Source organism: Globicephala melas, chromosome 17 (assembly GCF_963455315.2).
Source record: "Globicephala melas chromosome 17, mGloMel1.2, whole genome shotgun sequence".
Lineage (NCBI taxonomy): Eukaryota > Metazoa > Chordata > Mammalia > Artiodactyla > Delphinidae > Globicephala > Globicephala melas.
The window spans coordinates 48,968,634-48,995,489 of record NC_083330.1 but is presented as its reverse complement, the minus strand read 5'-3'; the positions used below and the strand labels follow the sequence as shown (position 1 = coordinate 48,995,489).

Below are 26,856 nucleotides of genomic sequence, written 5' to 3'. Positions count from 1 at the left end.
GGGCCACAGCCTGCCATCAAAAATCGGATCTCCATGTCAAGCATCTGTGCTGTATTCATGAAGTACCCTCACCAACTTTTGTTTATTTCCTTTACCTTGTAGATTTCTCGCTACTACTTTCCCAAGGTGTTCTTGGACAGAGATTTGTATATCTGTGAGAAAACACTCTCAATGAGTATTTACACAGAACCAAAAGATTGGTAAAAGTAAGAACCTGTATGCAAACAGTTAGCTTAGCATTTAGCAGATACTTAATAAGTGGTAGTATCCCTCCCCTTAAGAAAATTATGTAATTCAAGACAAAATAGACAAAAGAATATATCTACTTTAAGACACAATAAAATTATACAACCCAAGACAAAATAAAATAAAATATCTTAGAGTCCATTTGTCTAAGATATTGCAATCATGCAAATCACTTTACTTTGACAGTAAATGAGAGATGCAGTTATCAGCTTTGGGAATGCTGTACGGATAATGCAGTGGAATCAACCTCTTAAAATTTGTTATGAGGATTAAATGAGACAATGCACATGAAGTAGGTGGCAGTTTCAGAGTAAATGCCCCTAAATATGAGTGGTGATGACATCGAGTGGAGCCAACATCACAGGTTTAGGGTGTGCTGGGACTCGCCTGGCAGGTGAAGAATAATGTTTTTAGGGCAAACCAGTTGGCAACACAGCATCTATTACCAGGTCACGTCAAACTAAATAATGGAAATCATAAGCCAAGGTTTAGGAAAACTGTACCAGCACGGGTTAGAAATTAAGTGCTAAGGTCTAAGATTACTCTTGCCCCAGCTTTATCATTTCCCTCTTGAACCTGCCTTGGTCTTTGACCCAACTCTGGGGACCATGCAGACAAATACTCACTGCCTGTCCAAGGACAGAATGAGAGCCAGAGATTATATTTAGTCCACAATATGTACACTGGCCTCACCACTGCTCATCAACACAATCCAGGGCATCACTAGAGTTTAGCCAATCACAGAAGTTAATGGGAGAACCAGAGCTCTGTCTGAGGCTCCTTTTGTAGGTGGCTCCTATCTGGTGGTAGGAACTGAGGAGGGTGATGGTCAAGCTACTTCTCTTTGCCTCGGTTACTCATCTGCAAAATGGACATAATAATGATACTTTCCTTCTGGAGTTTTCATAAAGAAAAAATGAGAAAATGTCTACAAACCACCTGGGTCAGGGACTCATCTATAATAATCATCATCATCTATTATTAACTAAAAAGAGAAAGATACATGGTAATAGTGATGTGTGTGTTTGTGAGTATGTATGTACGAGCAAGGGTGATATATAAATACACACACATATGTATAGAAATTCATGAAAATAGTAGAAAATGTGGTAGCCATCTTTGTTTTTTGTGTTTTTTTTAACTTGCCAAAACCATTTCACCATTTTTCTGGCAACAGTTCCCCCCGTTTTGAGGAATTATTCTTTTTCACTCAAGCCATGAGGTTTCCCAGTTTCTACGCATAGGCCTGAGCTGAGCCAATAAGAGCCTCTGTTCCTTCCAGTCACAGTGGTTAGCTGAGAGTTGAGGGAATCGATATGGCCCGTTCGAAACTTTCCCTGGAACTTTACGATTGAAGCTGGGAGAGTGACTAAGTCATTTTTATACGTGCTTTTAGGAATAGCAATAGGAAGAATATCCTTAGGCAGCTCACCTATAGTCAAGTGAGAGTTGATAGAACCTTTGATTGCCTCAGAGCAAAACAAGGAAATGAAAGGGGTGGGGTACAATGCAAATTGATGCTAAACCCATTAGACCCTATAAGAGCTGCACGCTGGAGCAACCAGCAGGAGACTGAGAGCAACACTGGCTCTGCAAATTGCTGCCACGGCTGAGATCTTCCTGATGAGTGGAACACCCAAGGGAACAACGATCGCGAGCACCGATGGAAGCACCACCTCGGGGAGCAAGCTCTGGGAAGAGCAGACAGGGTCAGGTTAGAAGACCTTCAGGCTCTGTGATCTCCACCAAGAGAGCACGACTTACTCTCCAGGGAAAGGGGTTCAGTTTGTGTTATTTTATAACACCTGGAAATATGTGCAGCAAAAAGATTGACGATATCTCATTTTACTCCTCCTTAAGGACAAAATCCATGTCTGATTCATCTTTCTATTCCCCCACAGCACCTAGTACTTTAACGGCACCTGGTACTTTTTGTACACGCTAGATGCTCAAAAAATCTGTTGAATGAAGACAAATGTTTAAAAATTTTAGCTCCAAGTATTCGGATTGGTTACAAAACCTAGAGTCCCTGGATGGTGACCAGCTCACTTGTAAACTGTAATCAGACCTTAAGATTTTCAAGGGATTTTGCCAAACATCACATCTGAACTCCAGCTAACAAAGAAAGAAAGAGAAATTGCTGTTGCTAGATCCCACCACCTCAAATTTGATTGTGACATTGTTTGTGGTATAATGAGTCATTCCCTCTACAGTGAGATTATTATAATATATATACAGAAGTGTCCTTTATATCTGAAATGATATCACTCATGCCAATTGCTCTCTTTTAATAGATATAGTTGACAAGTCCAATGTGCAAAACTCATTTAACTATTAAAAACTCTTTTATATATTTGAGGCTACAACTGATATCATTCACCTCAAATTTTGGTTAGCTTAGAGAAGTCTTTGCTTTGGTAGCTACCCCAAACTTGGATGCTAACTCTTATGCCCAGCAATGTACACAGTATCCTTTTGTTCTCTGAAACTATGATCATGCTACATAGTGTATACAGTTTAATTGGATATCTACAACGTTCCACACATTCTACTTGCTACTGGAGTTATAAGACACAGCCCTTCCTTCTACTTCCTTAGTTTGCGGGGAGGCAGGGAAAAGTCAGTCAACCATTCTTGATTTATAATAGCGCTATGACAAAGGTAAAGCCCACACAGTGCTGTGAAAACACATAAAAAAGACAGATATCCGAATGGTCAGATGATCTGCAAGGCTGCCTAAAAGATGGTGCTAAGCTAAGTTTTGAAGAACAAGTATGGTATAGCTTCAGTTGCCCTGTGACCCTACTTCATAAATGAGTTAATTTGTTATTTTAAAAGAATGCTCTCCTAAGCCTATTCTCTTACACTTGCCTACTAATCAAAAAAACAAAATCAAACAAAGCTAATGAAAATCTAGAAACCATAACTTTAAGAAGGTATTGCTCCACAAAGTATTTTATAACTTATCTGTGTGCAGTTCCGTTAACTTTGGCAACCACAGCACAGCACACGTGTACAACTACAAAATCAGCAGTTCAAGAACGTGCCATACCTGGATAACCCTGAGAACCGGGTCATAAAGGTTTTCACTGGTGACTCTGTCTAAAGCAAGGTTCCTCAGAGTGAGGGCCACAGAGGAGTCTGGTCTGGAAACTCTTTCTGGTCCATGGCAAAAGAAGGAGCTCGTGCTAGAATTTAAATCAATGCACTGCTTCCTTCCTTGAGAAAACCAAGCTATGCAAAAGAAATTCAGCTGATTTACATTTTGGCACAAGCTTATGTCGTCACAGACCAGTGACAACGAAGTCTGCACCCCAGTACTTTGAGTAGCACTGATCTAAATGAAGATCACCCAGATAGGACAGTTCTCTTTCTCTCACACCCAATATCGAATCCAACTCTAGGTCATATGTGTATGAGCATGTTTTGTATCCTACCTTCCACCATATTTTGTGCGTATCCCAAATGTAGCTTCTTTGACCACTTCTACCACTATAGTCATAGTCCAAACAATCCTTATTTCTCACATCCATTATTGCAGCCGCCCACTAAATGGTTTCTCTTCTTCTGTCCCTGTCCTGTGATAATCCTGCCTCCTTGGCAGCTAGGATGAAACTTCTAAAATCATCAGTTGGGTCAGGTCACTGTTGGGCTTAACAAATGACTGAAACACTCTCTAAAGACTGCTTCCCTGGTTCTCCTGCTACCTCACTGGCTGCTGTTCCCCAGGCACCTTGCTTTTTCCTCCTTTGCTTCCCATTCTCTAAATTCTCTACCCTGAGCCAGTCCTCAGATCCCTCCTATATTTAATCTATGTACTTTTATTGTTCCTCAACCTCCAGACTTGTCATACTCTTTCATATTATCCACATTATTCAAATATGTTTTCTTCAAAGCCTTTACCTATGTACGTGCTTAACTGTTGATTGTTTCCACAAACTAGAATGTAATGTCTGTGAAAGCAGCGATTTCTTTGGATTTATTCACCACTTTTTTTCTATGTTTGGCAAAGAGTAAGTGATCAATTTACGTATTGAATGAAAGAATGAATAAATGAGTTGGGACTCCTCAAAATTAATATAAAATGAAAACTACCATCAGTTTATTATACAGTTAGCTGAAGTATATTATGCAAAAATATGTATTTGGAGAGGGGGGTTCCTACACATCAACTCCAATCAGATGCTCATTCATGCCGGGCTGTAGGAAACGCCTGGACTTTCCCTGTACTTTCGTCACCCAGATGCTGCTCCTCTGTGACTTATGCTGTTCTGCACTGGAACAGTCCCTTCCCTGTGTCAGGGGCTGTACTGAAAACAGCAGAGAATGCTCAGGTTTTCTGTCAGCAATGGTACCAAGTGCAAGGTCCATATATTCAGAGTCGCCACTTGAACTTCTGTAGACCTAGCTCTTCCCTGTCTTAATTTCACAAAACCGAAGGAGTCTCCTCATCTTCCAATACACTCTGCCTGCCGCAAATGAATTTTCATTGCCCAGGAACCCCATCTGTCTGCATGGCCCATCTGTCCCTGGGCTGCAGCTATAGGTCTCAGCGAGCAGCCTCTGCGTTCTACACGGGCACGGCCAGGGCAACAGGATGTGCTTCGTACCTCACCCCTTTTGGTTAGAAGAACATGCAGACTGAGAGTCAAATGCACAGGAAACTCCACTGCACTGAAGTGTGCATTCCAGCCACTTTCTGTGTGAGCCTACAAAGCATCCATCTAGCTGGAACCGCCCCCAGGGGGCTCTGTTCTCTCAGCTATATATACTTACAGATACGATGACTGATAACAAACTGAATACTTGAAGGCAAATTTAGATGTGTGTGCTAATTTGTGTTTATTAATCAATCTCCTATGGATACAAAGGTGAGAACTGTTTTAGTTCTTGTTTTTTTGTCACCAAGGAGATAGTTTATTAAGCCATCGGTTCACTAAACGCAGCACAACAGAGTTTCATTACCCTCACGCTACTCTCTCTTGTGCAGCATTTGTCTTTTGAAAATGTGATGTTTTTCCCCATTAAATTACCTGGGAAGGAGAAATCTATTTTTTTCTATTGCAGGAGCACAAGGGATGATAAAGACCAGTATATTCTATGATATCTAATGGAAAACTGGTGTTTGTTGTATTTTCTCTTCTAAATGGAAGAGAGCAAGCTAAACCAAGATGTTTCTTTACATATTTGGAGACCATCCAGGCCATTAACTTGGAAGACAATGTTTTCTGGTCACTGAATTATGATATGCAGAGTACCTCTTCTTATAGCTTAGTAACCGGGTTCTATTATTAGCTAAAGGGCTTGTGTTATAACCCTTCCTAGCACAAATTATTATCCATGAGACAAGCATCAATGTAAAATGAAGGTCTTAATAATGCCTCTGATTCCCCTAGCCTCCTTTAAGCCACGAACAATCCTAAGTTATAGATGTTTCATGTATCTCTTCAGAAAGAAATAATGAAAAAATAAGCCACTAGCATAAACTTGTATCAGAAATGTCATTATAGATCCTCTGCTTTTCTGCTTTCCACTTTAGGTTCACAGGACACTTGAAATGCTCTTTTTCATTACCATACTGTGTATTTGTTCTTACCTGTCTTTAAAAGGAAATGGCTGTAAGAAACCAATACCTAGGATGCCAAATGGAATGACGCTGTTGCAGAACTGTGCGTCCAAAACGACTGACTCATATTTTCTAGTTATTTAATGTCCAAATGCTGAGTTACTAGAACTAGAGGATAATTTGTCTTTTATTATTGTCACTGCTTGTCCTTCTTATCTTGCTATTCACGTTAGAGACTATTACTGGCGTTGTAATATCTTGTTTGTTGAACAATAGACCTTAGAATGCCTTATGGTAAAAGCAAACGCACAACAGATAAATGTATCCATGTCTTTCAGATGGCAAGGCTGTAACTAGGAATCAGCCAGCCACCATTAATGTTTGTTTCTGTAATACACAGCAACACTAAGTCTCCCGTTTCTACATTTGAGAAAGACTAGGATGCTACTACCTCAGAATCTAGTTTAAAAGATCCAGTGCTATTTAAAGGAAATGGCATCAGGAGGGGAAAGTTAGCACATCCTTTGGTCTCTCTTACTAACTTTCTGGCTCAGGGCAATGGAGATTTTCAAATCCTTCACTCCACACCAGATGACGTCTTCAGACCTCTCCCTTCCTGCTGTCACTTTGTATAGGGCCAGTTTATGGGCTGCTTTTATGCTTTAATTATTTTATTTAAAAGTAACAAAAACCGGGACTTCTCTGGTGGTCCAGTGGCTAAGACTCCGTGCTCCCAATGCAGGGGGCCCGGGTTCGATCCCTGGTCGGGGAACTAGATCCCACATGCTACAACTAAGAATTCACATGCCACAACTAAAGATCCCGCAAACGGCAATGATGATCCTGCGTGCTGTAACTAAGACCCGGAGCAGCCAAATAAATAAATAAATATTAAAATAAAATAAAAGTAACAAAAACCTAACTTAAGTTAGTTTAAATGGAAGTGAAAAAAGTGGGCTCAGGCAACTGAAATACTTGGTAATCTCACTGATTTCGGGTGTGGGGAGATCAATAGGCTGAACTGTGCCTTTTCATCTCATCTCGTTTCTATTTTCCTTGGACTAGCTTCATTTTCAGGCAGCCTTTCTCCATTTGATAACAAAGATGGCCACCAGCAGCTCTAGGTACAAATCCTAGCAAGTCTGTGAGCCCCACGAGAAAGAGAGCGTCATTTCCGTGTTCTGTCAAAATCCCAGGGAGTGCTCTCATCATCCTGCCGGCTGAGATCACACACCCATCCTTGAACAAATCACTGTGGCTGCAGGTGGGGGCCCTTTGGCTGGCTGGGTCACATGCTCACCCTAGGTGAACAGGAGCAAAGAAGACAGGCTAGCTCCTCACCAACTGCAGGACTGAAAGCGTTGATTCTAGGGGTGGGAGCAGTCCACACAGGAAAGCTGCACAGATAAAAGACACATTTTCACGGGAGCACATTTTCAAATGAAGAATCTAAAATACAGAACAAAGCCCTTCGATGTTATGGTTACGCTCTGAGGCTCTTGTTGACATCATGTGTAAAGATGCCAAACACACAAAGAAATAATTCTCTGTAACTGCTTTAGTCACCTCCTCTGAATAGCCTTGTCTCAAGGTCCTTTCAAGGTCCTTCACGGTGTAGAACCAATAAGTATCCTCCTAGATCTTCTGTGTACTAGGTAAAAAGAACTGGGGCATTAATAATGAGCCACTTAAGTACAGGTGGATGCTGGCCGTTTCAGCACATGCTGCCTTAGTTTCATGTGAACCGTTGCAGAAATCGCACGTAAGGGGACACACAGATCTTGGTTTGGCAGCTTTAAAGGGAAGAAGTTCATGTCCAATGCCTCCACAAGAATGATACAATCATCTGGTAACTAATTCATCCCCACTGGTAGCTAACATTAAAATGAGGCAGAGCTGCTCCAATTAACTTCTGGACAAAATGTTGCCATTTCAAAAAGTATACACATGAAATAAAAACTGTGTTTTACATTCTTACTCAAATGATCTACATATTGCAAGAATTTTTAATTCAGAGAAGTGGTTAAGAAGGCCACATAGACATCAGTGTTCAATACTACTATGGGCCGTATTTTCTAATCAAATGGAAAATTCAAAATTAGTCTACAAATGTAAATGTAGCGGAGATAACCATCCCTAAAAATTGCAAGTCAGTTCAATTCAATTATACAATAATACCTCCAGCCTTTTATAATGAGGTCCAAATAAACAGGTAAACAATGGCAGCTAAAATCGCAAGCAGATACCTGAGTGATTTTAATAGCCCTTTTTTTTCTAAAGACTGAAGACAATGTTACAATAGCTTTCATAATGGAAACTTTACGAAGAAGTCTTCAAAGGCAAATGACAAAGGCGAGTGGTTTAGAATTCCCTCAGCTCAGAACCTCAAAGAAACTAGTAATTTAATCTTAAAACTGATACCAAAAGCTTGCTACTGGAGGTGAAGGAATATCTGTAATAATGTACGTGTATTATGGTGCATGTGTCATGTCCACTGTATTTAAATAGCCAACTTTTTTTTCTTAAGTTGAAAGGCATTCTGCTTCTGCTAATGGTATCTGTTCTCTTGGAAAAGAAACAGCATTACCTTTGGGTCATTGTGTCAATAAAGAATGGTTGATTATGTCACTCTCTGTTTCAAAGACCAAAATCCTCAGCCTGGCCAAGAAAATCCTGTATGTCTGATGCTAGCTTACCTTTCCACCTCCATCTGGTCCTACCCTCACCCTTGACTCAGCCACACCGATCACCTTGCATTGCCTCATAAAGGCCAAGCTGTTTCCTCTGCTTGGGACACGCCCCTATTCCTGCCCGCAACTCCACCTATGCGGCCCCCGATTAGGGAGCCCCTCTTTTAGCAGGGTCATTTCACTCTGCTGTACAGCCTCCCACCCCACCTACTTGGTGTGCCGAGTTCCTTCCGGCACTACAGCTAACACTACAGCTAACACCCACAGGGGCAGGGACACATCTGCTCTGCCCCTTATTATATATACCATCTGTGTTCAGCTGAGTGCCTGACACATATTAAGATCCCAAACATTTGTTAGAAAAATGTTCCATTGCAGCCTAAGATTAATGTCTCCCAGAAAGTATATTTCAGTCAAAATATACTTTGGCAGATTTCACAATGATCTGCATTCTTTGAACACATCAGGAAGGTCACAGTAAGAGCACTGCAGTAACTTCAGGAAATTTAATTGTGAGGTTTTACAGACCAAACCTAGGTCAGTGATAGAAGTTAAACAAAAGCAGATTTTATTCCAGAAGAGGCAAAACTTCCTGTCAGGGTTGTCAAAAATGAAAAAAGCTATCCTGAGATATGTAGAAAACTTACCTTCATAACGGATATGTAGCTAGCTGCAAAGTATAACCCACAGGGAAGCAATTCTCCCGTTCCTCGGGCGTCCAGGTGGATGCCCATTTGCCCAATAACACTACCGGCATTTAAGTCACCCAAATGGTTCGCTCTGGCATGACAGCATTTAAAATAAAGTTTAAAAGACAATAAAAGTAAAAATATAAAAATCTTGGCAAAAAAAAAAAAAAAATCTTGGCAAGGGAGATGTGTTCATTTAAATCTTACACTACCTGCCAGGGAACTGAATCAATACTAGAAAAAGAGCCCTGACCTATGGCTCTGAAGTTAGACATCAGTCCTCCTGGAATTCACAAACATGTAAGTGGAACCCACAAGACTGACTCTGTTAGAGTTGCGTGTCTCCCCACCAAGGATTCCAGAGGCCCAGAGCCATGAACATGGGATGGTGCTCTAAAACCTAGGCCTCTAATAGGCAAGGTGCATGACACCAGGTCCTTACTTCTAAGGCCCCACTATAGGAGAGGCTTCTTAAAGAAGCCACCGAGAATCTACACATGCTCAGAAACATGCTCATTGCCCTCACCATTGACAGAAAACCTGCTAGAACCACTGTTCCCTACGGAATGGCACAGATGGCATCCGGCAGATCAAGAACACGTGCAGAGTGTGGGAACGCACTCAACAGCTCCGGCTTTCTGGACCAAGCCATCTGTGCTGAATGGAATTTACTGCTGACAGACCAAGAGAGGTTCCAGGTTCTTCTGTGATGCTGTGAATCCCTCTAGGAGTCTGTGAAAGCCTATGACCTCTTCTAAGAATGAGATACACAGGAATACAAAGGAAATGAAATACAATGAAACAGTTATCAAATTATAAAAGAATGAATTCGTGACATGGTATATGTGTTTCTTTTTCTAATACTCTAAATAAAAAGATCTAACAGCAGATCTAATAATAACCAAACTTTCAAAGTAGCAATGAGCATAGATGATATTTTTTAAACATCTTTATTGGAGTATAATTGCTTTACAATGGTGTGTTAGTTTCTGCTTTATAACAAAGTGAATCAGTTATACATATACATATGTCCCCATATCTCTTCCCTCTTGCATCTCCCTCCCTCCCACCCTCCCTATCCCACCCCTCTACGTTCTCACAAAGCACCGAGCTGATCTCCCTGTGCTATGTGGCTGCTTCCCACTAGCTAGCTATTTTACATTTGGTAGTGTATATATGTCCATGCCACTCCCTCACTTCGTCCCAGCTTCCCCTTCCCCTTCCCTGTGTCCTCAAGTCCATTCTCTACGTCTGCGTCTTTATTCCTGTCCTGTCCCTAGGTTCTTCAGAACTGTTTTTTTTGGTTTTTTTCTTTTTAGATTCCATACATATGTGTTAGCATACGGTATTTATTTTTCTCTTTCTGACTTACTTCACTCTGTATGACAGACTCTAGGTCCATCCACCTCACTACAAATAACTCAATTTTGTTTCTTTTTATGGCTGAGTGATATTCCATTGTATATATGTGCCACATCTTCTTTATTCATTCATCTGTCCATGGACATTTAGGTTGCTTCCATGTCCTGGCTATTGTAAATAGGGTTTCAATGAATAGTGTGGTACATGACTCTTTTTGAATTATGGTTTTCTCAGGGTATATGCCCAGTAGTGGGATTGCTGGGTCATATGGTAGTTCTATTTTTAGTTTTTTAAGGAAACTCCATACTGTTCTCCACAGTGGCTGTATCAATATACATTCCCACCAACAGTGTAAGAGGGTTTCCTTTTCTCCACACCCTCTCCAGCATTTATTGTTTGTAGATTTTTTGATGATGGCGATTCTGACAGGTGTGAGGTGATACCTCATTGTAGTTTTGATTTGCATTTCCCTAATGATTAGTGATGTTGAGCATCCTTTCATGTGTTTGTTGGCAATCTGTATATCTTTGGAGAAATGTCTATTTAGGTCTTCTGGCCATTTTTGGATTGGGTTTTTTTTTTTGATATTGAGCTGTATGAGCTGCTTGTAAATACTGGAGATTAATCCTTTGTCAGTTGCTTCATTTGCAAATATCTTCTCCCATTCTGAGGGTTGTCTTTTTTGTCTTGTTTATGGTTTCCTTTGCTGTGCAAATGCTTTTAAGTTTCATTAGGTCCCATTTGTTTATTTTTGTTTTTATTTCCATTTCTCTAGGAGGTGGGTCAAAAAGGATCTTGCTGTGATTTATGTCATAGAGTGTTCTACCTATGTTTTCCTCTAAGAGTTTTAGAGTGTCTGGCCTTACATTTAGGTCTTTAATCCATTTTGAGTTTATTTTTATGTATGGTATTAGGGAGTGTTCTAATTTCATTGTTTTACATGTAGCTGTCCAGTTTTCCCAGCACCACTTATTGAAGAGGCTGTCTTTTCTCCATTGTATATTCTTGCCTTCTTTACCAAAACTAAGGTGACCATATGTGCGTGGGTTTATCTCTGGGCTTTCTATCCTGTTCCATTGGTCTATATTTCTGTTTTTGTGCCAGTAACATACTGTCTTGATTACTGTAGCTTTGTAGTATACTCTGAAGTCTGGGAGCCCGATTCCTCCAGCTCCGTTTTTCTTTCTCAAGATTGCTTTGGCTATTTGGGGTCTTTTGTGTTTCCATGCAAATTGTGAAATTTTTTGTTCTAGTTCTGTGAAAAATGCCATTGGTAGTTTAATAGGGATTGCACTGAATCTGTAGATTGCTTTGGGTAGTAGAGTCATTTTCACAATGTTGACTCTTCCAATCCAAGAACATGGTATATCTCTCCATCTGTTTGTATCGTCTTTAATTTCCTTCATGAGTGTCTTATAGTTTTCTGCATACAGGTCTTTTGTCTCCTTAGGTAGGTTTATTCTTAGGTATTTTATTCTTTTTGTTGCAATGGTAAATGGGAGTGTTTCCTTAGATGATTTTTTTAAATATCTGCCAACAACTGTAATGGGATATGATATCATCTGTGACTTCCATTGGTGATAGTCACAGGTACTGCTGATGCCACTGTGGTTGGTAACCTACACCTATAATGAAGGACAATGCTAAATTTCAATTAGAGGTTAATAACAATAAAGATGTCATTTTTCCTTACCCAAGTTTGTGTACTAGCTGAATTCTATCCATGCCTGTGAACTACAGGTTAAGAACCCCAGTTCAGAAGGATATTAGATGAATTCTAAAGACGCTTTAACTTTGAAGAATCTATGACCAACTTGACATACGTTTAGGGTAGTGAAAAACCTGTTTATGTATTTACAGGGGGCTTTGAGGTTCAAAAGGAGAGTAGTTTATAAATCAATAGTATTTTATGTATCATAATGAAAAAAAACCCTCAGATCATATATAGGACTGTCTTCTTGCTGAGCAAATTATGACCTCTAAGTCTCTCCTAGCCTCACAATCAGCCCCTCTAAGCACTCCTGCTTTCTACATAATTGTCTTGATCTCCTTCCCAACCTTTGCATTTTCTAAAGTGCCATGTTTTTCATGAAATATTCATGGCTGTCTCCCTGATGGTTACTCTCAGTGAACACTGGCACAGTGGTGAAGTCAGCACTTTCCTTTTATTCCTTTTTATTGCCCTGTAGAATTCTATTCTATGGAATACCAGCACAATTTGTTTATCCATTCCCCAACTGATGGACCTCTGCGATGTTTCCAATATTTAGCAATTATGAATACAGCTGCTACATAAACGTTTGAGTTCTCTGGGTCTTCCCTCACTCTTAGGTGCTATGAACCTGGGCCTTAGGCTGGCTTTTCCTCAACTTTTCTACAGATCTCCACTTTGTACCAGGGCAGAATGCTGGGCTCAGTGGGGTTTCTGCCCCTTCCCCAGTGGCAAAAGGCTTTTGCCAGTAAGAGAAGAATCTGGGCTTGGAGGTGGGATTTTACACCTGTTTCCAGGGGCAGCCTCTCACTATGTGCACACCTGTGGAACCAATGGGGTTTCTCTCTCTGGTTAACCTCCTTGCCCCCAAACTCTCTGGTAAGCACTGAGCAGAGGCCCATGGGAAAGAACTTGTCCACTTATATGTGGAATCTAAAATATGATACAAATGAACTTAGTTACAAAACAAAACAAAGTCAGAGACATGGAAAACAAATGTATGGTTACCATGGGAGGGAGAGGGATAAATTAGCAGTTTGGGATTAGCAAATTCAAATTACTATATATAAAATAGATAAACAAGGTCCTACTGTATAGCACAGGGAACTATACTCGATATCCTGTAATAAATCATAATGGAAAAGAATATGAAAAGGAATATATATATGCATAACTGAATCACTTTGTTATATACCAGAAACTAACACACATTGTAAATCAACTATACTTCAATTAAAAAAAAAGAAAGGGGGCCTTCCTGGTGGCGCAGTGGTTGAGAATCTGCCTGCCAATTCAGGGGACACGGGTTTGAGCCCTGGTCTGGGAAGATCCCACATATCGCAGAGCAACTAAGCCCATGAGCCACAACTACTGAGCCTGCATGTCTGGAGCCTGTGCTCCACAATGGGAGAGGCTGTGACAGTGAGAGGCCCGCACACCGCGATGAAGAGTGGCCCCCGCTCTCCACAACTGGAGAAAGCCCTCGCACAGAAACGAAGACGCAACACAGCCAAAAATAAATAAATAAATTTATTAAAAAAAAAAAAAAGAAAGAAAGAACTTGTGAGAGAGTGCAGACTCCCCTTGCATCTACGCTCCCAGGTATTCTCAGGTATCCTGCTAAGTCCTCACTTGACTTTCAAGAATTTTTTAAAGATTTTAAATCTTTCTTCTTATTCGCTTTCTAAAATATTTTTATCTTTAGTTGTGGTAAAACATACATAAAATTTATTATCTTTACCATTTTAAGTGTACAGTTCAATGGCATTAAGTCCATCCACATTGTTGAGCAACCATCACCACCGTCCATCTCCAGAACCTTTTCATCTTGTAGAGCTGAAACTCTGTATCCATTAGCCAAGAGCTCCCCATTTCCCCCTCCCTATAGCCCGTGACAGCCACCACTTTTTTTTTTTTTTTTTTTGCGGTACGCAGGCCTCTCACTGTTGTGGCCTGTCCCGTTGCGGAGCACAGGCTCAGTGGCCATGGCTCACTTTCTCTTGTTGCGGAGCACGGGCTCTGGGCACGCGGGCTTCAGCAGTTGTGGCACACGGGCTCAGTAGTTGTGGCTCACGGGCTCTAGAGCGCAGGCTCAGTAGTTGTGGCGCATGGGTTTAGTTGCTCTGCGGCATGTGGGATCCTCCCGGACCGGGGCACGAACCCGTGTCCCCTGCATCGGTAGGCAGACTCCCAACCTCTGCACCACCAGGGAAGCCCCAGCCACCACATTTTCATCTCCATGAGTTTGACTATTCAAGGTACCTTATAAAGTGGAATCATGTAAGAATCTGTCTTTTTGTGACTGGTTTCTTTCACCTACATAATGTCTTCAAGGTTCATCCATGTTACAGCATGTGTCAGAATTCCCTTCCTTTTTAAGGCTGAATAATATTCTATTGTATATGTATATGCCACATTTTGTTTATCCATTCATCCATCGATAGACACTTGGGTTGTTTCTACACCATGTCTACTGTGACTAATGCTGCTATGAACATGGGTGTACTCTTCTTATTCACTTTTGTGTATATTATTTCTTCTTCCTATGAGCTGGCACAGGTAAAAGGGTTCATGTCCCATATCTCCTTAGAAGGACTTGTCCTTTTTTGGACTTCAGTTCACTTGCTTATCTTGTGACCTCAGCTCTTGATGGGCCCAAGACAAGTTATGACTTTATGTAATATACAAAATCCAGCTTTTTGTCATTGTGATAGTGGGAGTGATTTCTTGTGAATTTCTCCACCTTACATGGAAACCAAACTTCTGAACTTTATTTCATCAAAAATAAACAAATGAAAAGAAAAGAAAGAAATACTGTTGGGAGGAGTGGGAAGATGGAGGAAGAACAAGATGGAAGGAAGTTGGTGAAAGAGATAATAATACTCATCTTCCATATCTTCTAATCTAGGAAGTTACCAGATAAGAGCAAATATCAAGATCTAGAACTCTATGTATTTAGGGATACGGAAATAAACACCAGAAAAAAAGTGGTTGCTTCCTATGAATAAGGAATTGGAGATAGTGAGCAGTGGAGGAGGAAACTACTAGTCTATATCATATGCCTTGTAGAAAATTTTGACTTTTTAAACATGCTCATATATAAAACTGGCTGAAAATTTTAAAAATTCCTTCAGTATTATAATTGATTCCCTCAGGTAGTAAAATGTAAAAAAAAAAAAAAAAAACCTGTAAAAAGAAAATCTCCTTCTTCTTTATGAAGTCTGGGCCCTATCACAAAAAGAAAGGAAAACAAAAACAAATAACAATGGAGAAAGAATTACATAAATTAAAATTAATTCAACATTTATTCTATCAATGTACAAATCTACCTTAAAAGCCAGAAAAGCAATTTTGAGTTGCTCTTAAAGGATAGTTCAGAAACACACAGTACCTAGGCACTATAAGCAACGCAAAGCCATATTTATATGCACAAAGTTCCCTTTCTCTGGGCCAACAGGTATCTTGTGAACCAACACAGAAAGGGAGGACTCTTACACATAACAGCTGCTTTCAGGTGTCCACAGTGCAAAGGAGTGCCAGAAACAGCAAGGAAGAAAGTCCAGACACATGAATCATCAGGAGAACTCTGACATAGAAATTTCCAAGTCTCAATCATCTATATATATTACCTTCTTGATTTTTTAAAAATATCACACCATTAAAAAATTTAACTGCGTGAATTTTTAAAGGAAGCTTTGTGTCATTATTTTATATGGAAACTAGCACTGAGCATGAAAGAAAATAAAACAAAAATGAATAGAATGGAAACAAAATAGTTTTACTGGACTTTTGAAAGCTTGGCAACTGAAGCCTACTCTGTTAAAAAGGGAGCTAAAACTAGTATCTCGAATACATGTTTAACACTAGCACCAAATTGAAACTTCCTCCTTGCCTTAATAAGAAACATTGGAAGAGAACAAATTCAAAATCCTTTCAATTCAGTTCAGTACGTATCCATACACCACCCAAAGTCATCTCGTATAAAATCAGTCATAGTGTCCCCCACTCTGAGAAACACTGCTTTAGCCAAAGTCCCCTCCAGTCCTCACAGTAACACATGAACTTCAGAGGTTCAGGGCTGCCTCTGTTGGCAAAGACAGCCCAGAGGCGGAAAGAGATTAAGGAGGAAAATCACTCCCCAACTCCACCCCTATTTTTAAGATGGTAAAAATGAAACAAAGAGAGGGATGATATATGAACAAGGTAATCCTATAGAGCCAGAAGGCCATGGAGAAATCGTATGAAGGAATATGACCGTGCTGATACCTATCAGGTCAAGTACTCCAGGGAAACAACGTGAACATATATTTGTAAAGCAGACTCCGATTAAACAACAAATTCACTCAACAAGTAATTACTAGTCTTGTGCTTTGTGCCAGATACTTTACAGTTTCCGGGATATGTACTATCACTACCATAGAAGACCACTGAAATATTTATCTACGTAATAACCAGAGACTATGCATGCCATGTTTACTACTGTTTCCACCAACATACAATACCACGCTTCATGCTTAATAAATGTTTGGGGGATCACTAACGGCCTATGTGTTCCTAGAAGAGAATCTTAAACATGGAACGTTGGGCAGTTATCTAATCTAAGCTCCCTGGATATTCAGAAATCTCTTCTACATCATCCGTAACAAATATGGATGACGAGCTCCTGCTGAGTGCTTCCAGAGATGGGGACTCCTGAACCACACTTACATAAGATTGTTCTCGCTTACAGTGAGCGAAAATCGGCTTCTCTGAAATTCCCGGCCATAGGTCTTAGCTCTTAAGCGAGCGATAAAGATTCAATCTTTCTTCCTTTCGACAACTGGAAGCTCATATTATATTTATCTTGAACTCCTTTTTGCCAAGTTTATGGTCCGTAGTTCCAAAAAACTGCCCTTACAAAGCAAACTGTTTTTCCACTAGTTCTCCAGGGGACACATGATCATCTGAAAAGGGGTGCCTAAACCAGGCACGATACTTCAGATAGAGTTTTATAACAGAATAAAAGGATAGTACCCCCTTCCCACTCTTTAGACCCAGCTACGTGCATTGTTGTTTATTTTATCCACATTACATCAGTACTAGGTTGGATAGTGTCTCCCCAAATCTCATGTCCTTCCCAGAATCTCAGAATGTGACCTCATTTGGAATTGGGTCATTATAGATGTAATTGCTTACATTAAGATGAGGTCATACAAGAACAGTATGGGCCCTTAATCCAATATGACCAGTGTTCTTATCAGAAAAGAAGAGACACAGATTCAACACAGGGGAGAAAGAACACCATGTGATGATGCAGGCAGAGATTAGAGTGATGCCTCTGTAAACAGAGGAACGCCAACAATTACTGGCGGCACCAGGAGCTAAGAGAAAGGCATGGAACAGATTCTCCCCCTAGAATCTTCAAAGAGAGGATGGCCCCGTCAACACCTTGACTGCAGACTTCTATCTTCCAGAACTGTGACAGAATAAATTTCTGTTGTTTTTAGTCACCCAGTGGGTGGTAATTTGTAAGAGTAGCCTTAGGAAACCAACAAAGTATTTTTGCCTCCCACATGGATTCTGTTTAGATAATACACTCATTTTATTTGTTGCTGTCGTTTTGTTTTCCTTTTTTCCCTTCTAGTAATTCATCATCACTGAAGCAAGTTTTTCCCATCCGAATCTATGTAGTGGACATGAGTTGAGTATGCCTGCCCGGTATCATCTATTCCCCTCCTTCTGGTAGGAGCAGATTAGAGATTATGCCTTGGTAGCCCCTTGGGCCCATGAAACACAATGTTGGTGGACTGCCGGTCAAGATGCCCTGTTTTTTCTCTGAACTGACTCTCTCTTTCTCTGTCAGAATTCTGAGTCTTGGGCACAGTGACACAATGACGGAAAACAGTTAGAGTTGACTCAACCCGACAGCGGGGTACCCTTTCCAAGGTCTTCTTCTTCAGCATTTCCTTCGATTCCATGAACTACTCCATGACCATATGATGAATTCCTTTCTGCTTAAATTGCCCAGAACCAGTTTCTATTTAATTCAGTTAAGGAACTCTGATAAATTACAAAACTGAAGCTTTGAATTTTTTTCTGCTGTGTTTTACCGCCTATCTTATTTTGACTTACCACTATTAGTAGGTTCCACTGAAATTTCAGCTTCACTCCATTCCCTCCCACAAAATAATCTATGGAAGCATCTCAAAACTCTTCTACATACAGCTATCTATAATGGATTTATTATTGTTTTAGCAAGGCTGTGTGCTTCTGTCCAAGAAGAAGCTATTGGAAGACTTAAAAGAAATTAATGCAGAGTTTCCAACTGGACTACTAACAACCTTTTTATTCTCACTCCCATTAACAATGAACTAGTCACATGGTTTGAGCCTTAAATTAGGTCCTACCTGGAGCCAGATATACTCCCCTATTTTACTGAGTTACACATTCATGAAGTCTCTCTCTCTCTTTTTTACTTCCCCTCAAGTCACTTAAAATCAGGTTTTCTGATTCTTCACAGTGAAAAACTCTGAACTAATTCAAGTATAAATAATTACTTTAGAGGCGTAGCTGAAGTATGGCGAATTAGCAGTGTACAAGGACAAAGAAGGGTGCCAGGCACCATGCTAAGATCTTTACTTGCTTATCGTACTTAATCATCACAAGAATCATACCTGTAATCTGGTGGGTGTGATTCGCAAAAGACAGGAGAAGCTGGAAAGTCAAGTAATTTGTCCAAGTTTTCACAGCTAGTGACTTAAAAATGGAGATTTGAATTCAAGTCTGTCTGATTCGAAAGGGAATGTTTTTTCTGTCCTGGCTTTCAATTTTAAGTCTTTCATTACTGTAACTGATAATATATCTTTACCATAAATTACAAATAAGACAACAGACATAATATACTTTACAACTCACAAAGTACTTCCAACACATGTAGGTTTTAACATTTTCATTGAATCTGAAACTCTTCAAGAAACCACAATGGCAACAGCACTGATTTAAAACAAAAACCAAACTATTAATTTAGCAACAGAACCATCAACAAGGGCCAATCTTCAATTTTCTTGTCATTAATAGCAATAACCTATTTGAAGAACATTATCCATAGTGGCGTTTTTTTTGTTTTTAGATAAAACTCTACTAATGTTCACCCCAATTAGGAAAACATAAACATGTACTTGATCATCTTGATCACTTAAGTGAAGAGCTGAGTTGAACTCCTATACAAATTCAATTAGAGATCCATTGATGCCTTCTTTAGTTGCCTATAAAAGACCTGGAATGTAACAACTGAAAAGAGAGGTTCTTGAGCTGAATAACCATTTTTAGATAAACAGAAGAAACATGGATTTAACCAAGAAAATAAGTGTGCTCTTAAGGTGGAGAATGTTAGGATGGAGACTTTGAAAAATTATAGACTCAGCTGAAATGATGCAGCATAACCTTGGGCAAATCACACCATAATCCTGAGTCCCCAAGGCCCCATCAGTCAAAAGAGGACATCAGACTACTTCACCTCCAAAACCCCTTCCTAACTATGATCCACTCCCATTGTCCTTTTCCATCTCATCTTGCTCACCAATGGCCCCACTACTTCCACTTCCTAGACAGTAACTATTTAAATTCCAGCACTAGAAGGACATATAAGCACCACCATCACCAACACTATTAATACGCACTTTTGCTTTGAAAATATTTCCTCTAATCCTATAGTGAACTCTACAGGGAAAAAAAAAAAATCTCCATTTCAAAGATGAGGAAATTGGAGCTCCATGAAGTTAAAAAAGAAAAAAAAAACCTCATCTAAAGCCACAGAACTACTAAGTAAGAGGGCCAGATCTGACTGCAAATCTCTTTTTTTTTTTCTTTTTTGCGGTACGCGGGCCTCTCACTGTCATGGTCTCTCCCGTTGCGGAGCACAGGCTCCGGACGCGCAGGCTCGGCGGCCATGGCTCACGGGCCCAGCCACTCCGCGGCATGTGGGATCTTCCCGGAACGGGGCACGAACCCGCGTCCCCTGCATCGTCAGGCAGACTCTCAACCACTGCGCCACCAGGGAAGCCCTGCAAATCTCTTGATCCTCCTTAAACTGCTGTCCCTCTTTCCTGGCAATGGGTGGCGAGTATTCTGGCTCATCATTTGGTCTTTTCCGAAAACGTCAATTGATTCACAAGCCTGGTCGCAGCTCTGGTTCCAATCAAAATTGCTAAAATCAGGCTTCATAATCCAGAAGACTGAGATCTATGTTTTGGTCAGTGGAGTCCCAGACCAATGTCAAGTACCAGGCATGTCTGTGTGTAAAAGAGGCTGCTTCCAGCACCCATAACTGTGCTCCCAATGACAAACAGTATATCTCTTTCACCTTCTTTAAAAGGACAGAGACAACGCTAAATCACTAAATTAGAAGGGACTGCATCAGCCAATTTAGCCCAGTATTCAGATTCCGAATGATATCACATAATGAATATTCTAGAGATAGAAGAGACACACTATTTATACTGAAGGCTGAAAGCCTCAGGATACGTTCTAGGCTATTTGCTTCTGAAGATGAACAAGCATTTATGAACAAAAGTAAAACCTTCCACAGGCAAGGTTACCTTTTTCATGCATTACTGCTGCTTGTCCTTAACAATAATAAGCTAAAATGAAATTAAAAGCAGAAAGTCTCTTTGCCTCTGCTGTAGCATAAATTTCAAATTCCTGCTTTTGTTGTTCTTTTTCTCGTTCTTAAACTCAGCAAGGACAGCATACACTGTTCAATAAAATTCCCAGCCTTGACACTACCTTTCTTCCAGCTGGACAATAACTGACCTGCCACAGTGGCCCGCAAGTTTGTTCATAGGTAAGAGAAGCTGACATATCATTTCATTCCCCACTCCCAATACATGCACTCTGATAGTTTAAAGCATAGGCAGTACCTAGTAGCCAAATCAGCAGAGATGTTCAGCTCTGTAATCTTTATATTAGTCTCATCAAAATAGTGACATGGTATGCTCAGCTTTTGAAAGTGAGCCTTTGTCACAAACATTATTGACAAAATTGATTTGAAATTCTGCTTCACTCTATCATATCAGCCAGCCCACTGCCTCCTACTATGGCTATCAGAAGTATAAAAGGGCACAGACCCATTCAACAAGTATCTGTGGGGAAGGAAATCATCTCTCCTTCCTCAAATGTCAAACAAAATCAATAACTATGTCCTAAAGAAAGGAAAAGGGAGATAAGAACTGACCCCTTTCACCTCAGATTGCTCACTCCCTCCTTGTCTGATCTATAGAGAAACACATGTAACTGTTTCCCCCCTAATGGTTTCTTTTGCCTTCTGCATATCAACAATGTGTTCTGAAGTATTTTTAAGAATAAGGCTATATACCTCTATAGCCTCTCCAACTTTAATGAAAACAAATACCCATCCTGTGTTTCTTTTTATAGATAGACTTTGAGACATACGTGAAATATATGTATATTACTCTAAATGAACTTGGTTTTGCAAACCGGTTGCAAGGCACAATGCAGCTCAGCATTGCAAATGCAGAGTCCCAGTGTCTAGAACAGAACCTGCTACTGTTGAACTTACAAATGCTTGTTGACTTTACAAATAGGATTATCATTGGTTCAAATCATATCCTTGAGGCTTCATACAGCCCATGAGAGGTGCCCTCTATCAACAACAGTGCGGCTCACAGTGAAGTTCTATCCTCCTCAGTTCTTTCACTCTGTCTTTGGAAAGAGGAAGCCTTCCTAAAATCAAGAATATGCAACTGAACAAACAATTGAACAAGACATCCAAGGGTGCAAGCAGAGAAACTGAGGTTGCCTCTGTGGAAAACAAGGACTCTCCCCACTGCCTTTTTCCAAGAGAGACGCAAATCTCTGTTCCTCTCAGAAGCAGGAAAGAGCTGTTTGTGTTTGTACACACAGGAGAAAAGGAGAGGTTACCGGGTGCCCCAGAAACTAAGCAGGAGACTCTTCTGCTGCATGAATTCCTGAAGGACTGAGGGATGGTGACGGCCAAGGATGGAGGGAATGGTTATTAGAACAAGAAGGGAAGTAAGCAGCCCTAATGAGGATCCCTTTAGAATGAATTCTGAAACCAACCCACCAATAAAAGTGCTGGCAGGTGGAGGGAGACGGAGGGGAGACTAACTAAATCTGTTTAGTTTCTCCAGGCCTCAGTGTGATCATGACAAAGGTTTTATCAAGCAAGCTTCTGAGTTCCTGCACACAGGTGTTCTTAGAACACTTCCCTGATCTTATTACATCCAAGAGTGTAAGCTATTGTTTCCCCTCTCCAAGCAGTGTATTGTACTGCAAGTCGGAAAGGTTTGCTTCTCAATACATGCCTTGCTGTCGATTTAAAACTGAAACTAAATGCACGAAAATTATACAGGTTCTTACCTTCCTGGGCAGATGTCTACAAATACTAAGGTTTCATTTTGGAACACTTCATGAGGCTTCTAATAAGTGTTCAGCTAACATTTTTGCCTGATTCGGTTCAATCCCTCACTACATGAAGAATTTATTAGTTGTAATTTAAATTAAATTAATATTAATTTTAAAACTATGTATTTTTAAAAGCAATTACCAAACAAGTACAGTGAAAAATACAGTGGCAGAACCAGTTTTAACTTGTTTTCATCAAAAAAATGTTTACTCAGTTCCTATGCATACTATATATGTCTTTTCAGACATTCCCAATCTACTTGAGGACTTTTTTTTTTTGAAGGCTGAAAAGAAGTTCTGCTAAAAGGAAACCTCTTTAATTTCCTTAAAGCGACTGTTTTTGAATATGGGGCCATTTGCAAAGAAAGTCTCTTAATATTAACTACTCTTGATTTTCAAGATAGACTTCCAATAGGAATACGTGAAAGCATCCTGACAGGAGCCGCTTTTCATTATAATCATACCTAGCTCTAAGCCAGGGTTCCTCATCTTCAGCACTGCTGACATGTGGGGTTGGATAACTCTTTGTTATGGGGGACAACCCAATGCCTTGTAGAATATTAGCAACATCCCTGGCCTCTGCTCACGGGATGCCAGTAGCACCCCTCCCCACCCAGTTGTAACAACCAAAAACATCTCCAGACATTGCCAGTGTCCCCTGGGGGGCAAAACTGTCCCTGTTGAGAACCACTGTTCTAAGCCTATCAGTAAGATCTAACCCTGGGGCAAGAGAAAGTGATTTCTCTTCTTACGTTTTGGTTAATATTTCTCTCACTCATTATTCTGCTTCATCAAACCATTTCACCACTTTTTTTTTTAATGACTTTACCTTAGGGTTGCAGGGAGTCCATTGATTATTTCCTAAAGTGTACCTGAATTTAGGGAACAATCCTCTGGGAAAATTATTAAGCTGGCCTTCAGAGGACTAAGAACCAGCCCAAGGGTACAATCCTTTGTATTTCAAATGCACGAGGTAAACAGTGGAGACAGAAGGGTTTTCTCATTTTGCACTGAATTTAGCATTATATAAATGAAGCTTTCACCTCCACACACGCAAAAGATCTTCAGGTGCCTAAACTCTACCTTTATTTGACATCCTAATCAATTTACCCAACTCTCCTTCCTCCATGACTCCCAAAACAAAAAAAACAGGCAAACATATTTGGTTATATCTATTTGAGCAGCACTCTGGGGAGAACAGTATTAATGGGTAAGATAATAATTTATTTTACCTTCACCACATGTTCTAATAATAATCAATGAAAAAAACATAGTAATAGAAGCAGAAAATGACAGTATATGTCTTTGTATTCAAACTTTTCAGATATCCAGAATCATGGCCATACTTCAAAAGGTATTTTTCAATAGTTACTGTACTAGAAACTGGGCCAGCCACTGTCCTATGGAATAAGACAACATGCCCCTGGCCATTAGAAGCTTGCTGTTCTTCTGCTGTGTCCCTCCACAGGTCAGTGATCACCTTGCAAGACAACCCCATACTATGGTCCTCATCACTTTTTCAGAGTTTCTCACTTCCCTTCATCTGAGTCTCCCCCCTGCAATTTGGATGTTCAGAATTATTTCTGATGTCTGAACACACAATCTCAGAGCCCAGCCCTCTGAGATATCTGGCAGACAGTAAGCACAGCTCTCGCTCTCCCTTCTCTGAGTCCTTCCACAGATGGCACAGGTTTCCAGAGTCTCCTTCACCCTCATTTCCTGTATTTGGTAAAGTCTCGCTTAAAATATGGCACGGAGGACAGGAAATAGCAAGCTGGATGGAGTCTAAGAAACCGTGGACATGGTGACAACTCCCGCTCTGCCGCCCCCTCCCCTCCAGTTTCAGATGCGTACGCTGAAGAAGCTTCTTCCCTTCTTGTGGTTGGTGGGTAAAATATTTGTTAGTCTAAGAGGCGCTTTTGCATAAAGCTTTTTGCCCTCAGGGCTTGTTTTTTCTACTAACCTGGTCTTTTTCTTTTTAAGTTGCAATTACCTGTGGGAAACTCTGGGGAGACCCACCTCGCGAGAACCAGTAAGTGCTGGCTATTTGGAGCCATCACTGGGGTCCGCGGGGCAACATCACTGCGTCACCTGCAGGGGCAGCAGAGTGAACTGAGGACCCCCGGAGTGACGCCCCAGGGAAAGACTGGTGGATTCGGGAGCCCCTCTAACCAGCGGGACTCCTCGGATTCCCTCTGGCAGAGGAGGGACAGCAGCGTCCTCCGGGGTACCGAATCAGAGGACAAGACCGGCGTCAGGTTTGGGACGTGCAGAAGTCGGGGGAAGAGGTTAGAGAAGAGCATCATTGGACGAGCAAAGAATGCGACCCTAGGCAAAGGAGGCAGAAGAGAGGCAGGAAAGCACGTTTCCTTTAATCCCCTCCCCGTGCCGCCTGTGGAGCCCTGGATCTCCTCGTCATGGAGACAGACTGCAGCAACACACACGACCCCGGGCGGGCAACACGCGCACAGGCGCGCACACACGCATACTCACACGCCCCGCCGCGAGTTGCACACTGCAGACTTCTGTCTGACTTCCCGGCCCCAAACACCGTACCTCCCGGATTCCTGTGGCCTAGAGCAGACATCACCCTCCACCATCCCCTGAAACACACACATTCAGACCCTACATTGCACCCTGAGGGTGCCGGGAACCACTCAAGGGAAGCACTGGCAGCTCCCCTGCAAATGACTACCTTCCCGGTTGCTTAATCTATCCAAATCTACAAGCTTGCCTAAAGCGAGCTGCCCTGTTAACAACCGAGGTAGAAGATGAAGGAGGAGCCTGGCGTGCAAGTAAACCTCAGAGAACCGCTACTAATTCACTAGTCAGGGGGACCGCACGTAGAGTAGCCTCCAAGCCTTTCCTGAGCCTTTGAGCTCCAACAGCAGCCCCGTTCCTCCGCTCGATCTCTGCACCACTCCCCTCCTCCCCTTTACCCAAATCCCTCAGCGATTTTCCTACTGGCCCTTCCAGGCCACTTTCTGCCTCCATCCTCTGTCCAGCCAGTTCCCAACATTTGGCCTCGCGTATTCGCTTCGAAGACCTCCATCCAAGCCTGTCCCTCTCCATCATCATATCACCCTGGCCTGGTACAGACTCCCCAAATTATTCGAGTCCACTCGTTTCCCGGGGCCCACGGCCCCCTCCACCGGCGTCCTAAGCTCTGGTTCAAATCCGCTTTCCACGCGCCCCACTTTCCATCCATCTTCCCTCCCGCCCCTCCGGCCAGGACACGCTCACCCTCTACTATGCCTCCCACACGGCGCTCTCAACCCTGTCCCCCGGAGACACCCGGCTTGCCCTCTGCGGCTGTTCTCTGCCGGGAGCCCGCATCCCAAACCCATCCCGCACCAGCCCGCTCTCTCGCTGCGCGGTCCTTCCCTCTGCCCCAGTCGGCCCCCTCGGCCTCCGCCGGAGTCAGTTCAGACTTCCTGCTTTGCCGCCCCCGCCCCGCCCCCCACTAGAACATCCCAGAGGCCACCACTTTCAAACTGGCCAAGAGGCTCGCCGAGGCGCCGGGCACCTGGGGCAGCGGCCAGCCGGTTCTCCGCAGCGCCAGCCGTGCCTCCCGCCTGCCAGCGTGGGCTTCCCCGGGCCGCCAAGCCGTCGTCCCACCGCCCAGCCGCCTCACAAACTTACTTGCGGGTCGCCAGGAGGGGGCTGCGGTGAGCGGCGGCGGGCCCCGCGGCGGCTAGTGCGCCCCTCTCGGCTGGGCTGGGCGGCGCGGCGTCGGCGCTGCGCTCCTGCGGCCGCGCGGTGAACGGGCTCAGCCTGACGCAGCCTGGCTCTGCCACCGCTGCCGCCGAGGCCGCCGAGCGCTTCCAGACATGCTCAGTTTCCAGACCTGCCCGCGTGGACGCTACCAAGAGCGAGTGACTGTGGGGGGAGACAGGAGGGAGCCGCGGAGCGGCGGCCGCCCGCCGGAGGCTACCAAGCCGGAGGCCGGGAGGAAGGGGGGGCGACGCGCAGCTAAAAATAGCTAGTGCTGAAACCGCCGCTCGGGCTTAAAGCGCCCACCCACGCCGCGCGCGCGTCCCCGCCGCCAGGGACTTGGGCTCGGAACCTGAGCGAGCGTCCTGCTAGGTCCCTGCCGGCAGTCTGAACCCCACCCCGGGGGGAAAATGAGCTTCCCGCACAGGCACCAGAGGGTTTCGCCGGAACTAAGCC

General features: G+C 42.3%; 1 protein-coding gene across 2 annotated transcripts in view; it reads right to left on the bottom strand.

The window, feature by feature from the left end:
* OXR1 (oxidation resistance 1) overlaps window positions 1–26,484 on the bottom strand; it is a 451,238-nt gene extending 424,754 nt beyond the window's left edge. For both annotated transcript variants that reach the window (XM_030863081.2, XM_030863084.2), the window contains exon 1: window positions 26,329–26,484. The gene's annotated coding sequence lies outside the window, so the exon portion shown is untranslated. The remainder of the gene's footprint in view (window positions 1–26,328) is intronic.
* Between the last annotated feature and the right edge of the window lie 372 nt (window positions 26,485–26,856).